General features: G+C 40.5%; 1 protein-coding gene across 1 annotated transcript in view; it reads left to right on the top strand.

Moving 5' to 3' along the window:
- Nucleotides 1–6818: 6818 nt before the first annotated feature.
- The window catches only part of Cdh17 (cadherin 17), a 65478-nt gene continuing 56497 nt past the window's right edge, over nucleotides 6819–15799 (top strand). The window contains exon 1 of the mRNA XM_046464765.2: nucleotides 6819–6927. The gene's annotated coding sequence lies outside the window, so the exon portion shown is untranslated. The remainder of the gene's footprint in view (nucleotides 6928–15799) is intronic.

The following is a 15799-nucleotide window of genomic DNA, read 5'->3' as shown; positions in this document are numbered from 1 at the left end:
CAAATGCACATTGTTTTTATATAATAATTATGGAGCAAATATATAATCTGTGCTCTGTATTTTTTCCACTTGTTTTATAAAACAAATCTTCTCCTTGGTAAGCATATTTATCAAATTTGCGTGGTGGTCTAATAATCCCGTGTAGACTGATTACATAACCTGAGTTGTAGGATGACTCCTTCCAGAAGTGTGTTCAGGGGGAAAATATCCCCCTTGCACCCACTGGAAGTACTGTGGTCAATAAAGAGCTGCTCAGTTTTACATGGCTCCTGATACATGGAGCCCTCTCTTTGATGTGGAGTTGGACTAGAATGGGCAGCTTTGGGGTAACACTTTCCACTTCTAGGTCCTGGATCTGGAGTGGGTCCCTACAAGCCTAATACAATGCCCCAGGACCTAAAAGATAGTCTAGGAGAGGCCTTTGCATACTCTATGCATGTCTCAGCTTAGAGATGCTCCAAGATGTCACAGCCCTCAACATAGTGCTAGGTGGGGTCAGGAGAAGCTGGGGTCTCTGAGGTGCTGTAGGGATGGTGGGGGGACAGGAGAAAGTGAACTCCCTGGGATGAAGCCTCTACCAGCACCATAGTCGTTGGAGGATGCTGGTACTTATTCAGCCATGGTTTGGATCAGAGGCTAAGACACCCCTGCCCTGACCACCAGGCCCTCCAGTCTTTGATGTAGTTGATGTAGCTGGATCTGTGACCTTTGACCCGGGGGAGATCCTGAATGGGGGGTTAGATCCTGCTGATGCTTTTATTGAATGTGCACCAAGCTGGTTTAGGGGTGAGGTATCAGGTATCTAAGGTGCAGGATTAATGCCTCCTTGCTTTCTGGGGTACCTGAGGTAGGTGCCAGGTGGCTTTGATGGTGTTTCAATCCAAGTTTGTCCTCTTTACCATAATAGCTGGCAGCTGCTGTCAAGGCATGCCACCCAGCTCTTCACCTCCTTCTTGGCTTTTGGGATCTTGTCCAAGATGGCAGTGGGGTTGGGCAAAAGGATTAGCCAGGGCAGGAGCAATATCATCCTTTGGGTTGGAGTCTCCAGAAGTCTTCATTTCTAGCTTCTTCCATAATGCTAACCATTATTCCTCTTCCTGCCTATTCCTGCTGCTCTTCCACAAACAGAAGGTATTGCTGCAGCATGACTTTGGAGTCCATGTGGACCTGCCACTGGCTCAAGTCCTTGAACCTCAGTTTCTTTAGTTTCTCCATTCTCCAGCACCTTCATAGGGTTGTTCAGCTCCTCTTCCTTCCTTTCCTTCTGTGTCCTTGGAGGTTTGTAGTCTGGAAATTATGCATGATGGTTTCATGCTCTATGGTACTTTCTGTTTTCAGAGTCTGTCTTGAAAGTGACTTCTGCCAGGCAGCAGGTGTACTAAATGTACAACTGGAAGATGGGCAGCCAGGTAGACGTAATCTGCACCACCTCTTTGCCAACATTAAACTTCTTCCCCTTGATTTACTCTATAGACTTCTTATAATTCATCTTGATGAGGGTCACTAACTATTACACTTCCTGCCCGTCACTGAGAAGCTTGAGTTTAGGAGTCTTCAACCAGGCAAAGTCTGGTAGATAGTATTTGTTTAAAACTTCTCTGACATCTTTGCCTCCTCCTCATCTCACAAGCCCAAGAGAACTGGTTAGGGTTGGAATTTACCAAGTTTCTCCAACAGTACTCTGTTCCAGTTTTTTAATAATGTTCTTTGAAGCATGAAAGTTATTAATTTTGATGAAATCCAATTTATCTGCTTTCCCCTACTATTGTTTGTGCTTTTGGTATTTATATCTAACCATTTCCAAATCCAATATCAGGAAGATTTACCCCTGTTTTCTTAGAGTTTCAGTTTTAGCTCCTACATTTGTATCTTTGATCCAGTTTAATTTTTCTGAATGGTTGTGAGGTAGGGATCCAATTTCATCCATTTGCATGGGGATGTCCTTCTCACCATTTGTTCTTTCCCAGGAAACCCTTCTTAAGGGCAAAATTTCTAGAAGCAATCCTAAGGTTTTAGTGTCTAGTGGGAGACTCATAGGCAGAGAAGGGGAACAGGTATCTACTGTCCGAGTCCTTCCAGGCAAGGAGGTAAAACCCGGACATCTGCAAGCCAGTCTGTTTGTATATGTGACAGGAGTTTCTAATCAATCACAGCACACCATCTGGCTAAGCTGTGACAATTGCAGAGGTGATATGAGGAGGTGTTATCCCAGGAGGAGCATGATTTGGAGAAATGAAAACAATAAAGTTAATATTGGATATGTGGAGTTTGTTGTGCGTATGGAACATGGGAATGGTGTTGTGTAATAGGAGCCTAGACACAGAAGATTAGAACCCTGACCAGAACAGAGACCCGGCTGGAGAGAGACACTTGAGGCTAAGGCATGTAAGTAGGACCAGATCTGATCTCCCAGAGTGACAAGGCAAGATAATCTGGAATTAGACCTGACAAATCTGAGGAGCCCACAAGGGGACTACCAGGGATTGAGAGGTAGAAGAAAAACCAGAACAGTATTGGTTGAGGAAGCCAGGGATGAAGGGACAGCTATTGATGGTGACGAACCGTGTCAGAGGTTGGTAAGGTGCAGACTGGGAAGTGTCCCTCGATCATTATGAGAAGGTGGTTGGTCACCTTTGCAAGCATGGAGGTAGAAGCCAGATGCAGTGATGAGCTGTGAACTTGGTGTGAACAGAGTCTTGTTGGTTGAAACCTGGTGTGTGTGAGAGAGAGAGGTCTCAGAAAACCATCGACATTGTTATCATTCTGAGGAATTGAAAGAATACCCAAGGTCAAATGAAGAAGTTCAGCTGACTGTGAGGGGAAAAAATGTCTGAGGGAGGTGAGGGAAGACGAGCATGTCTGTGTCTGCCAGACACGGCCTGCCACGTTCACCACCAAACCTTCTTTCCATGGTCTGAGACATTCCTGCAGAAATGGATCCTACCCAGTGGGGACAAAATTAGTCTCAGACACAAACTTTGCTAAAGAATATTTTCTGGCAGATAAAGCACAAAATTCCTAAGCTGGGTTGGTTCTCATGAAAGGGTCTGTGTTTTTCTGCAGCAGAAATGTAGAGTGTTTTAAATTGTCGATTGTGTAAGATCCCAGACTTACTGACCCAGGATCTCGTGGTGTAAGGCCTAGTTTTTAAATAAACTCTTTAGGTTTGGCAAGACGAGAAGGCTTTTGTTCAATATAAAGATGTGATGTGAATACTTTTACTACCTATTCCATTCATGATTCTCCACCAGTTTCCTGGCCTGGGGAACAGAAGCCAGATAAAGGGTCTCACCTATTGGGTAGTTGCTTGAAGCTACAACTATAGGTGAAGGAGTTGAAATATTTCTGGAACAAACAGTTGCAAACTGGATCCACTTCTTTCAGGGGAGGACGGAGATGGGGTTGGGGGTGTTTTATTAGCTTCAAACCATCTTTGTTAAGTCTTTTTAGGAGGCACACAAGGTGGCTGTCAGCTAACAGCCTGGTTTATGGTTCCATGTTTCTATTTGAACCCAGTGATTCATTTTGTTATCTAAGTTTTAAACCCTTTCATGATTCTTTAAAGTGATCTGGTTTGGAAAATGGCTTAGAACAAAACCATAACAACTAAAAACCCCAATCCAAACAAACCAACCCAGAAATAGGTTTAACAGCTATACACAAGTGGGAGTTGGTTACTTGCATTTATCAGAAAGCAATCTCTTCTGGCCGATTAATTAGGGAGGATTGTGCTTCAACCTAAAGCACAGGCTAGCAGAAAGTTTTCATCCATTCCACTAAGTGTAAACCAAAAAATGTAAAATATTGGCTAAAGGCTATAAAATCATTCACTGTCTAGACTCCCACTAGGTTTGGTTGTAGGTAATCCTGGCCATTTAGAACTATTGAATTAAATAACAGGAGTTCAGTTCTAAGAAATAGAACTTTTTTATTGGTTCTTCTTAATTATACATAGCATTAGGATTCATTTTAGCATAATTTTAAAAGCATGGAATATAATATGCTCTAATTCAGTCCGCAGTACTTCTCCTTTCCCTTCTTCATCTCTCCCTGGTTACCTTCCCTCTACTCTCCTGATTTTTTTGCTATTTACTCAGTGTTTTTTAGTATTTTTGTGGACATACATAATGGTGAGATTCACTGTGGTATATTCAGATATGTACACAGGAAGATCAGGCCAGATTCATTCCACTGTCTTTCCCTATCTCATCCCTCTTCCCTCCCCCTCCACGCCCTTCTACTCCACTGATCTATCTACTATTTTGATAGACACCCCCACCCCAGATTTTCTTTTAAGAAATATTTTCTAAGAACTAACGGAGGACATATTAGATAATTAAAATATTATACTTTTGTTTGGTGAAGCTTTATACTGATAGACGCATGACAAAAATATTAAAATACATGATATGTAACATGTAATTAAGGATCATATTAAAATATAAGTGCACAAAAAATGTAAAACATTAGCAATGAAACTCAGATTCCATTTATTTAGAGTTTTAAAGGATAAAAATAATAGAAATGTAACATACTTTGAATTTTAAGAATAATTCCAAAATTTCATAAAAATTTTTGTCTGGGAGGCCATCCAGACTTTATTCTTGCTAACTAACCATAAATTAAACATTGTGTATTACTTGGGCCAGTGTTGGAGGAATAGTTCAAAAGGATGAAGTGCTGAAATATTTTTACCCTCATGAAACTGTTAACTAAAAGCATCTGCCCAAATCCTTTTAACTGTTTACTTGTTTCCATCATAAAAATCACATCTCCTTTGCTCTGAGAAAGGAAATAATTAGTATCTATGAACTATATTTTCTTTATTATTTCTATATTAGTGCTAAGTTCTTGAACTAGCAATGTCTCACTCTTGCATGCAAAACAGATTCCTAAAATGCAGTGGTGCTCCCTTTGAAACGTGCATGCTCTTTATCTTTGAATTTAACCTAGAAGAATGTATCATAGATGTGATGAATATTATCAGTAGCACTCAGAACCATGTGGACCTTTTGTGCCATAGAGTACAGGAACAGACACTGTCATTCAGAAGTGCAGTCACATGACACTTTCTTTGGCTGGTTTTGGCCATCTTATGGAGTTGGAAGCTAAGGCATGAAGTGGCGTGAGATGTTCAGGAAAGCACAGGTAGAGTCTTGGCCATCTTCCAACAACAATGAGCTCCCACAGGGAGATTTCTTCCCTGGGGAATTTTTATTATTTTCATGGAACTGGAGGAAAAGAATCCAGCAGAATTATAGTTGTGGTGAATTGGCTGGGCTTTGAATTGGACCAGAAGGGAGTCCCAATTTTGTTGTACAGGCTGTATGACTTGAGCAAAAAGGGAAAACCTCTTTGATTCTGTTTTCTATTTCATTGATGTTATAAAAGAGTAACTGAGAAAAACCTACTTTTAACTGATACACCAATATGCCATGAACATAGTAGTATAATGTTTCTAAAAAAATAAATAAATAAATAAAAATGACACATAGATGTACTTTCTTTTTAAAAAACTTGATAGACTTAAAATTGCTTTTTTATGTATGTTATTAAAAAGTGTGTGGAGAAGAAACCATCTCCTTTCAGAGCAATGCGGTGAGAGGAGACCACACTGGTTCTAGGAAGTGAAACTCAGGCGCAGGGGGAAGCTACTTGACTTTGTAGAAGAAGTTCATTTGATTCAGCTAGGGGGTGAGCAGAAGTGGTCTGAATTTGAGAAGGGCTTAGCCTCACTGCTCCCATTTCCCTAACATTGTGATGTTGGCTGTGAAACAAAGGAGGGACCCTTCCAGGGCTCACTGCTCCAATGAGGATGCTGACCACGGGCAGGCAGCAAAGTGGTTTCACTTTTAAGGTCCCCAATATGAGTGTGGTCCCCTCCCAACATGGCTGAGGGCACCTAAGAAGGCTTCTCCCAGGATCCAGGAAGGAGGGTGCCCACCTAGAGAGCGCTGGGCCCCCGGGGCTTTCACTGCATAGATGCCCACCCAGGGTAGCTCCACCTCGGCTCAGGAGGGGCCCAGGAAAACGGGGCAAAGTGTGACTCCTCTGATCCCAAGATGGCCTTGATTCTTCTTCTTCAGCATGGGCTCCCAGAGCGAGTAAAATAAGGGAATTGGGAATTGGTCTTAAAGAGGTCTTGACTTAAGAAGTCTGGGGGTCTTGGCTCTCATTGGCTAGTGGGAAACTTCATTTTGAGGGGAAAAAATAACTTGCATTTTTAAAATCCATTCCCTGAGTTGTGAGTTAGAGGGGAAAAGGACTTTTTTTTTTTTTAAATAAAGGAAAAGTTTGTTATAGGTTGTTTCATGCAGACATGATGACTTTGCAGGGGACCCTTAATTTCAGACACAGGCACAGCCAGCTTGTGGCTTCAATCACGCCTTCTGAACCTGTTATAATGTCTCTTGTGGCTGGTCATCAATAAACAGCATTGCTGCTCAGACTTAGTGCCCTGTGCTCTGTCTTTCGTGTTTAATATGGAATCTACATTTGATGGAATCTCCTCTGCAGATGATGCTAAATGTTGGAGGTGCAGAATAGAGCACAGTCTGGAGATGGCTGAAAATACACAAAACTTTATCCTAACTTTTCCTGGTCCTCTAATTTGCTCATCTACATTAAAAAAAAAAAAAAATTCAGCAACCCATTTTGAGATGTGTTAAGGTGGAATGGAACTTCTTTCAGCACACACTCGTTTCTTTCCTGGAATGAATGCAATGATAACTTTTATGATACCCACTGGTTCCCAAAGATCAATAAAAAATGTTACTGGTTAATGTTTGACTGAAGGTGAGGGAGAGGCTGGGGAGGCAGAGCAGGGCAGAGGCAGTGTTCTCGGGAGAGCCTCCAGACTGAGCAGGCGTCTCCACAACCGAATGGAAGAAAAGAACTTTTAACCACCATTTTCTTATTTACAGAACGGTAAGTCTTGATACATCTTAATTATGTCAATAACATATTTCTTCAAGAAGGACAAATTAGATTGGCAGGGGGATTGTCAGGCAAATATATTCCTTGAGGTGATCTATGTGACATTGCTAGGAAGACACTCCCAGTGCGACAAGTGGAGCATAGTTGCTTTCTTTTGCAGTTCCTTTTTGTGGGTCTATGTTTTGGAAATTCATTTGACTTAGTTAGACCAAGCTTAGTAGTGGAATTAAAGGGAAAACGGGGTTCTTGGGTTAAACATATATTTACTCTTTGTGATTAACATATAAATGCCTGGACTTACAATGTTCTGGAGCCCTTATATTCTAGGCAAAGGAGGTTAGAGTCTCTCAGATGGGGTCTTTAAAGATTGACCATTCCATCTACTTCTCAGAGAACAAGATTTGATTTGGAATTTGTAGGACTGTTTAGGATGCAGCATGGAAGGAGGTAGAAAGGAGAGAAGTCTTTTAAAGAAAGTACTGGAATAAGAATTAAAGACATCAAGGCAGACCTGCCTTTACTGCGAAAGGAAGGCTGATGGTGCCGGTCAGCTTCAGGTGCTGCATCTGCTGTGTTGGTGGATTGGTATTATCTTGAGATGTTAAATCATGTCCCGCTTATTGGGGGCTTCAAAGTTCCAGTCTTTGCTGGTCTTGTTTATTATGGGCAACTTTCTAGGGAGAAAGACCCTCTGTGGGGTGGGGTGGGGTGGAGGATGCCAAATGGGAGATTGAAAAGGCGATGAATGCATTTCCTGAGATTTTCTTGACTTTATTATTATTTTTTTAAAAAGCTTCACTAGTAAGTGAGGCAGTGTTTGAAAGAAGTACATGTTTAAATGATCAGGAAAATGGATGACATTCAGCTCTCACCAGGAAGCAAGATGAGTCGTTTCCTGAGCAAGACTTTACAGTCGATTATGGGGCATGTGGTTTATGAGTCTTCAGGGTTGGTCAGATGAGTCAGGCCAGTTTCATCATGTCCAAAGTGTCAAGCCCAGAGCGGAAGGCTCCATTGCTCTGACTTAATTTTTTCATCTGTAAAACCAGATAACCCGCCTAACGAGGTAATTTTGAGAAGTAAAGTAAATTAGGTTGGAAGGTAAAGAATTACCACATTGCTTGGCCATGGTGGACGTTCAATGAGTGCTGGCTCCCTTTTTCATGAGCAAGTTAAGGTCATGACTTGGGTTTAACTGAGAAACTACTGTTTGTTCTGTAGGAGGAAAAAAAAAAATCACTATTGCCACAAACACACATCTTCCATTTTTTTCAAGAAAGTAACTAATGCTATATTAAGGAGGTGGGAACCAACAATATAGGAAGAGAATGATATACTGTTGGGTTCTCATAGATATTTAATTAAAACCCAACAGATAAATGCCCTTTTAATTGTTCCCATTTAAATCTTCAGGTGCAATGTGGGTGTGGCATCCTTTGAAACTTACCAAGATGAGCCCTGAAAAAAGTCTGTTGTTTAAGATGAAGGTCACATCTCCAGCACCTTCTTCCTTCTCTTATAAAAGGGAAAAAAAAAAGATCCTGGTGGGAACTTAAACTCTCATTCCATTGTTGAAGGAAATTTCTGGAAGGGAGAGCATGCCCTCACTTTTCTCCATGTCAAGAGAGGTGACTGATAAGGAAAGCTGAGTTTTGTCACCTTCCTTTCTCTGAAGGTCCATAAATGAATGGTATAGGTGCTAATTTACATGGCTAGAATATATAGATTTATTTGCTGCCATAAAATTGCATCCATTCAGAAATCCCTGGTGTTGATTTAGAAAGGAGTTAGTTGCTCTGTGGCCTGCTTGCTGACTAAATAAGAAAAGCTATTCTGAATTTTGTTAGGGGAATATCCATCTACCTATTAATTGTGAGAACAAACAGAAATGTTTACCTATGTATAAGAAATATTAACTTAATAAAAGCAGATGTTCACTCAGTGGCTAAGGTATTAATTATACTAGAGCTGATTTTCTTTTTCCACTCAAGCAGTTTGTAACAGACTAAGCTATACTTGATGATTATATGTAGGCAATGCAAGAAAATTATTCTTAAAATATTTTGTAATGCTGACATTTTGAAGTCTTTTATCCTCGGTAGTCTAGTCAATTATTTCTTACCATATTTTAATTACTTTAAAACATCAGCACTTGTAGTTGTTGTGTAATGGTCAAAGAGAATCAAAATGATAGATTTTTGCTCTTGAAGAATACTTAAAATAAAGATGGGCACCTCCTCCCCTCATGAAGGCTGCCAAGTCCTGTGGTTCCGAGCTTGGTCTTGGTGCTGAGATTGACATCCTCTGTAAACTATTTTCCTACCCTGAAGGATAACAGGATTCGTGTTGTTCAGAGTACTTAACTTAGCAAATTGTCAATAAATATGAAGGGTTTTTTTTTTGAGGATTTTAATTAAAAAAAAAACAACTAATTCATGATGAGATTTCACAGTGGCATGGCACCTTTTATTAGGTAGAATTAAATTCACTTTTCCTTGCCTTCCTCCTCATCCATCATCAGTTATGATTTAATTATAGAATCACAGCATTAACCTGTTGTACCTGGGCATGACTGTACATTTTTTGTCATTGTAATTCTTGCCTTGGGGTCACCTTGTAAAGGAACTAGTATTACAGCAAGTGGTTTTTGATTTTTTTTTTTTTAAGTCCTTCAATGTCTAAACCCTGTGGGATGGAATCTAATTTAGACTTACCTCTACTGAATTGCTAAGGCCAGAAAGTGTGATCTTATTATCTTGATAAAGTGCTCATCTGTGCACTTTATAATACATGAAGAAGCGTGGTTTAATACATGAAGAAACACTGTCAAAAATAATTAAGTTGCCTTTTATAAGAAATAGGTGTCCCCTGGTGTAAAGAGGAGGATGGGAGTCACTTTGGGATGATGATCTTCTAGATATGGAGGAAAGAATAGTCCTTCCCCTGCCTCCCACCTAGGGTTTCTGAGGTGTGAACCTGTCTCCCTCAGGGAATTCAATGCTGTCTACAGGCTTAAGATGTCAGAGGGGCACCGGGGCAAAGTGGCCTTCTGTTGCCCATGTTAGAGCCTGCCTTCCCTCTGCTGACTAGTTCAGGGCTGGCACACTCTGAGAGACTCTGCAGAGAGACCCCTTCTTCCTAGTTGACCATCCCTTGCTCAGTTTAGGGGATGTGCTGGGAGAAAGAAAGCTAACCAGGAATAAACAAGACCACATTTCTCAAAATATTCCTTAGAACTCCTTATTCTTTTTTTTTAAAACATAGTTTTTAGTTGTAGTTGGACACAATACCTTTTTTATTTATTTTTATGTGGTGCTGAGGATCGAACCTAGTGCCTCATGTGCCATTGAGCCCCAACCCCAGCTCCTCCTTATTCTTTAATAAGAATAATTATTCTAGCAATTTATATGGCAATTGATCATATAAATTTGAACCATGTTAAGTTTTCCAGGGAAGCCATCTATCCTCCCATGAGGTCATGGGCCCTAGTCATGAACATATTAATAATCATCCCAGTTTTACATATGTATAAAAATTTCACATTCTGAAAGACTTATATATCTATATTGTAAAGTTTAGTGAGAAAAGTGCTCACGTGTGTGTGTGTGTGTGTGTGAGAGGCAGGGGTAGGGATGTCTCTCCCTCCTTTTCTCTCTCGATACTAAAAACACGCCATCCAGCGGCCCACTCCCTCCTCAGGTGGAATAATCAGTCTGAAGTGTGCGGCAGCAGCCCAGATTTTATGCCTGCCTGCTTGCTCCTAGCTTATTAAGAGCCACTTTAATTGCGTCCCTAATTTGTCAAAGTGCAAATTGGTCTGCTCCTCCTGTGGTTTTCTAAACCTTAAGTGATGTAATTGGTGCCTGTGATTTGTGAGTCAGACCAAAAGATGGGCATGATTGATCTGGACACTGCTTGATGAACAATAGTGTGAGCCAGCTTTTAATCTGATTTTTATTCATCTCTGGCCTTGCCTTATAATTTATGCTGCTCTTAGCAATACACAATGCAGATGTAAAATAAATGGCACACAGGATATTTGGTGCTATTCAGTTCTGGTGCTGTTATGAATTCTAGCCACATCCTTTCCTGCCCACACCACCCTATAATATTTGAAAACAAAATTTGCAATCCTCTCCTCCTGTCCCTTCTTTGTTCTTTGGAGCTGCCTGGCTCAACCTCAGCCTTAGATGAATTACTAAAAGTCTTTTATATGAATTATCTTACTGATTCTGGCTCTACTTAAAATTTACCTAGCACTTTTGTTTTTGCAAGGGAGGGGGGTGGTGGAATCAATGTTTGCATATTGAAGTTACTTGTAGGTTTGGAAAACTGGGACCGGAAATTCCTTGTCCTTACTCAGATAAATAGGGAAATTACAAAAGTATCTAAAAATGTCTTAATGTCTCTTGGAAGAATTGGAGCCCAGTTGGAGAATAAATCAAGCTTCAAGTTCCCCAGGGATTCCAGGGACACTACATGTATAATAGCAGAGTAAACCCCCGCTTTGAGGCCATTCCTGTCCTGAGATAGTTAGCACCTTACTCAGTCAAAACCAAGAGTAGTTTGGCGTATTGGTTTACTAGGGTTGCCATAACAAAATACTATAGAATGAATGGCTTAAATGACAAAAATTTGCTGTCTCAGATCTGGAGCTATAAGTCCAAGATCAATGTGTTTGCAGGGTTGCATCCTTTGAGGGCTGCAGGAAAGATCTCTTCCAGATCTGTTGTCCTGGCTTATAAATATTATCTTCATATTTGCCTCTCTTCTTCCTGTATATATGAGTCTGTCTCTAAATTGTCCCTTTTTATAAGGTCACTAGTCATACTGGATTAGGGCCCGTCCTAATGGCCTCATTTTAACTTTATGTCTGTAAAAACCTTAAGGTCACATTCTGAGGTACTTGGGAGTTTGGACTCCAGCATATGAATTGGGGAGGGGGGTGGTCCATGCTGACATTTGGATTAATTAAAAAAATTGGAGATGCATGAAGGGAAATGAGAGAGAACTTGACACAGAAGTATATTCAGCATAGGGGCAAGAATCCCAGGCTGATGCAGTCTCTGTCTTTGGATAGAGGTGATGTGTGTGTGGGCCGGGGGGAGCCATGTCAGCATATGAAGAGGGGAAACAGCCATGAAGTAAAGAAATTTAGTATTTGTGTCTTTGGAAAGATTTGCCAGGTGAGGTGATACTTGGTATCTTATCAGGACGTTCATACTTTCAGAGGTTGAAGATTATGTAGTTAAGAGCACAGGCATGGGAATGAGCCTGGCAATGTAACTTTGGGCAAGTCTATTAACTTCTTTGACCTTTATCTTTTGATTTCATTTAAGAGGCAGATTATGATAGTATCTGCTCCTAGGGTTCTTCTGAGAAATTGGTAAGATAATTCACATAAAAGTCTCAGCATGCCGGATGCGCTGGCACATATCTATAATCCTAGTAGCTCAGGAGGCTGAGGCAAGAGGATCACAACATTGAGGCCAGCCTCAGCAACTTAGCAAGACCCTGTATTAAAAATAGAAAATTTTAAAAAGGCTGAAGATGTAGCTCAGTGGTAGAATACCCCTGGGCTCAATTCCTAGTATAGCATTAAAAAAAAAAAAAGATTCAACACTATGGCAAATGATTTCTGATAAATGTGAGATGCCTTTGTGTTGTGATCCCGGTAGACTCAGTTTCAATGTGCAGGGATTTCCATGTTTTCTGGGCTGCCGTGAATTCAGTGAAGGTACATCCCTGGAGGTCAAGGCCAGCAGCCCTGATTCCACATTTTAAGTTAAGGAAGGCCCTGATCCGTGGTTAAAGCAAGCCGTGGTGGTGATGTCTGGTAGGTGAGGTGTGTCCACATTTTGGGGACTGAGTTTTTCTTTTCAAAATTCCTTTTGAAAAGAGCCTGCTAAGGATATGCTTGGCCTGTCTGATAGTTGCCATAGGAACTGTCTGAAGTTAGTCCTTGCACCTGAGGGAGACACTGATAAATAGCAGAAATTCCAAGCAGATGGTTGGGTCAACTGTTTCAATAGTTCAGATGAAATGTCGCTGAACTCTCTGAAAATCTACTGAGTGGACCTATTGTATATGGATGATTGGTGGTTTTAGACAGCTTCAGTTTCAAATAATGGTTTCCCATCAGCCTCATCATGACCCCAGGTATAGTATTGGTGTATGGTGTCCTTGCAAAGAGGAAGTAAAAGCAAGACTTATTTGAGAGAACAAAGTCCTCCTCAGACATAATCCTAGCATTAGTGAAATTTGCTCTGAATCATTTGGGTAAAGTCTGTGCCTCACCACTTGATTTGGCTGTGATGATGTGCTGTGGAGGCTGATTCTTGAATATTCTCAATGGTGGGCTGCCAGAAGTTGAGCATTGGGAAGAGAGGGGTCCTATAGGGCAACTAAATCTCCCTCCAAGCAAACTTGAGTGCAGGGTGACTTTCTGTTTGACAAACACTGTTCCAAATATTAACCCATTGAATTCCATCACTCTCAATGATAGATGCTGTTATTATTCCTGAATTACAGAGGAGTAAATGGGGCCATGAGGCAGTGGAGGAGCCAGGGCCCAAATGAATAGGTCTAACTCCAGAGTTCACATTCCCACCAACTGCATGGTGTGGTAGATTTGTCCTCAAGTCATGGCACCCCATGCATGGGAGTGGAAACCGATTCTGTTTCCCACTGGAAATCCTCCTGTAATGGGTGAGACTAAATGTAAATGACAAAAGATAAACGCATTTCCATTAAAACATTAGTGGCCTGTGGAGCATCGGACTAAAGTAAGGCATTCATTTTATTTGCTTTTCTATCATTCAACCTGTATTTCTTTGAAAGGTTAAAAGTGCTAAAAAACAAAATTGGTTTAAGGATAGATGATATATTTCAACCATTTTTCAACTGTTACCCAGCAAAAAAATGTTTGTATATTTAAAAGAGAAACCAGCTTTCTTATCGATAGTAAAAATGTATGATTGTATTTTATGTCCAATAATGCTTTAAATCTGAAACTGGTTTCCTTTAACATGTTACGTTTTTTGGGGTGTGTGTGTGTGTGTGTGGTGTTGGGGATTGAACCCAGGGCCTTGTGCATGCGAGGCCAGCACTCTACCAACTGAACTATATCCCCAGCCTATTATTCTGAAAGGTCTTAGAGATGAGAACAAATTAATAGGACATCCATCTTAGACAATGACAAGTATTTTTGATTTTAGCAAACATTTGTTGAGGGCTTAATATATTCAAGATATAGTATAAAGAGCTCTAAGAGGTTAAAAAAAAAAGGCCTCTAGCCTGTAGGATTTTATTTTCTATTAGAGGCAGTAATTCCAACATATAAATAAATGATGGAAAATGTGGGTGGAGAAGGGCTTTGGGAAGAAGAGGCTTTTGACTGGAAATCGGGGAAAATTTCAAAGGATTTGAGTCATAGCTCTATGAAGGCAGACCCCAAACTCTTTATTTTGATGTCCCAATTCTTAACATAAGATCTGGCACATACAGGAAGCTTGGTTCAATGTTGTTTGAATAAATGAATAAGTTGGACCTAGATGATAAGGTATGAAGACTAAAAGCAGAGATAAGAAAGGATAATCTCAATCCAAGTTCATTGATCAAGTATCCATTGTCCGTCTTCTCTGTGCCAGGCCTGTGCTAGGTTGGGGAAAGCGGCAAGGGCTGGAGCATGGACCCAGTGGAGCTTTGGGGCAAAGTGCATGGGGTGTATAGCATGGCTGGGTGTGGGAGGGAGTGGCAGATAAGGCTGGGAGAGTTGGGAGCAGCCTGTGAGATCATGAATGCTGAGCAGTTTGAGGAGAAAGATCCCCGGATGTGTCAGGATCCCCAGATGTGTTGTTACTGTCTCTTAAAACTTTTTTCTTTGCATCAGGGATTGAACCCAGGGGCACCTAACTACTGAGCCACATGCCCAGCTCTATTTTGTATTTTACTTAGAGACGGGGTCTCACTGAGTTGCTTAGCACCTTGCTGTTGCTGAGGCTGACTTTGAACACACGATCTTCCTGTCTCGGCCTCCCAAGATGCTGGGATTACAGGCCTGCACCACTGTGCCCAGCTCCCTTTTTACTTCTATTAAGCAAATCTTGGTTGATAGCTGATCATGTGCATTGTGGTTCAGTTTGCTAATATTAAAAAAAAAAAAACTAGTTAAGAGAAATTTATTCATTTATACATATAGTCATCCTAAAGTTTCCATAAGGATTAGTTCCATGATCCCTTTGGATACCAAAATCCAAGTGTGCTCAAATCCCCTTATAAAATGGTACTTGCATATAACCTGTTCATTTTCCCAATACTTGAAATTATCTCTAGGTTACTTAAATACCTAATACAATGTAAATACTATGTAAATAATAATTATACTGTATTGTTTAGAGAATAATGACAAAAAAGTGTGCATGTTTGGTACAGATGCATTTTTCTATGAATATTTTTAATCTGGTTGAACCTGTAGATGTGGAATTTATGGATATGGAAGTATTTCATCTTGTGATATTCTAGGTTCTGGGATTACTTGTAACTTGTTTCCATTTGTCTCCATACCTGTCTTCTTAATTAGAAGTCTATAACAATTAAAAAAAAAAACCTCTTATGTTTAACAAGTTAGTCTAAAATGATGTTTGCACATGTCAACGAAATTCTTTTGCAAAAACTAATTTTTTTAATATTTATTTTTTAGTTTTCAGTGAAGACAACGTCTTTATTTTTATGTGGTGCTGAGGATCGAACCCAGAGCCCCGCACATGCCAGGCAAGCGCGCTACCACTTGAGCCGCATCCCCAGCCCCCAAAACTAATTTTTAAACAATCAAGGAATTCATGAATCTAAGAATCTAGAAAGA

Source organism: Marmota monax, unplaced genomic scaffold (genome assembly GCF_021218885.2).
Source record: "Marmota monax isolate L192 unplaced genomic scaffold, Marmota_monax_Labrador192_F-V1.1 WCK01_AAM20220418_F8-fsc00003, whole genome shotgun sequence".
NCBI lineage: Eukaryota > Metazoa > Chordata > Mammalia > Rodentia > Sciuridae > Marmota > Marmota monax.
The sequence above is the reverse complement of the archived record's forward strand: the minus strand, read 5'-3'. Positions and strand labels throughout refer to the sequence as shown.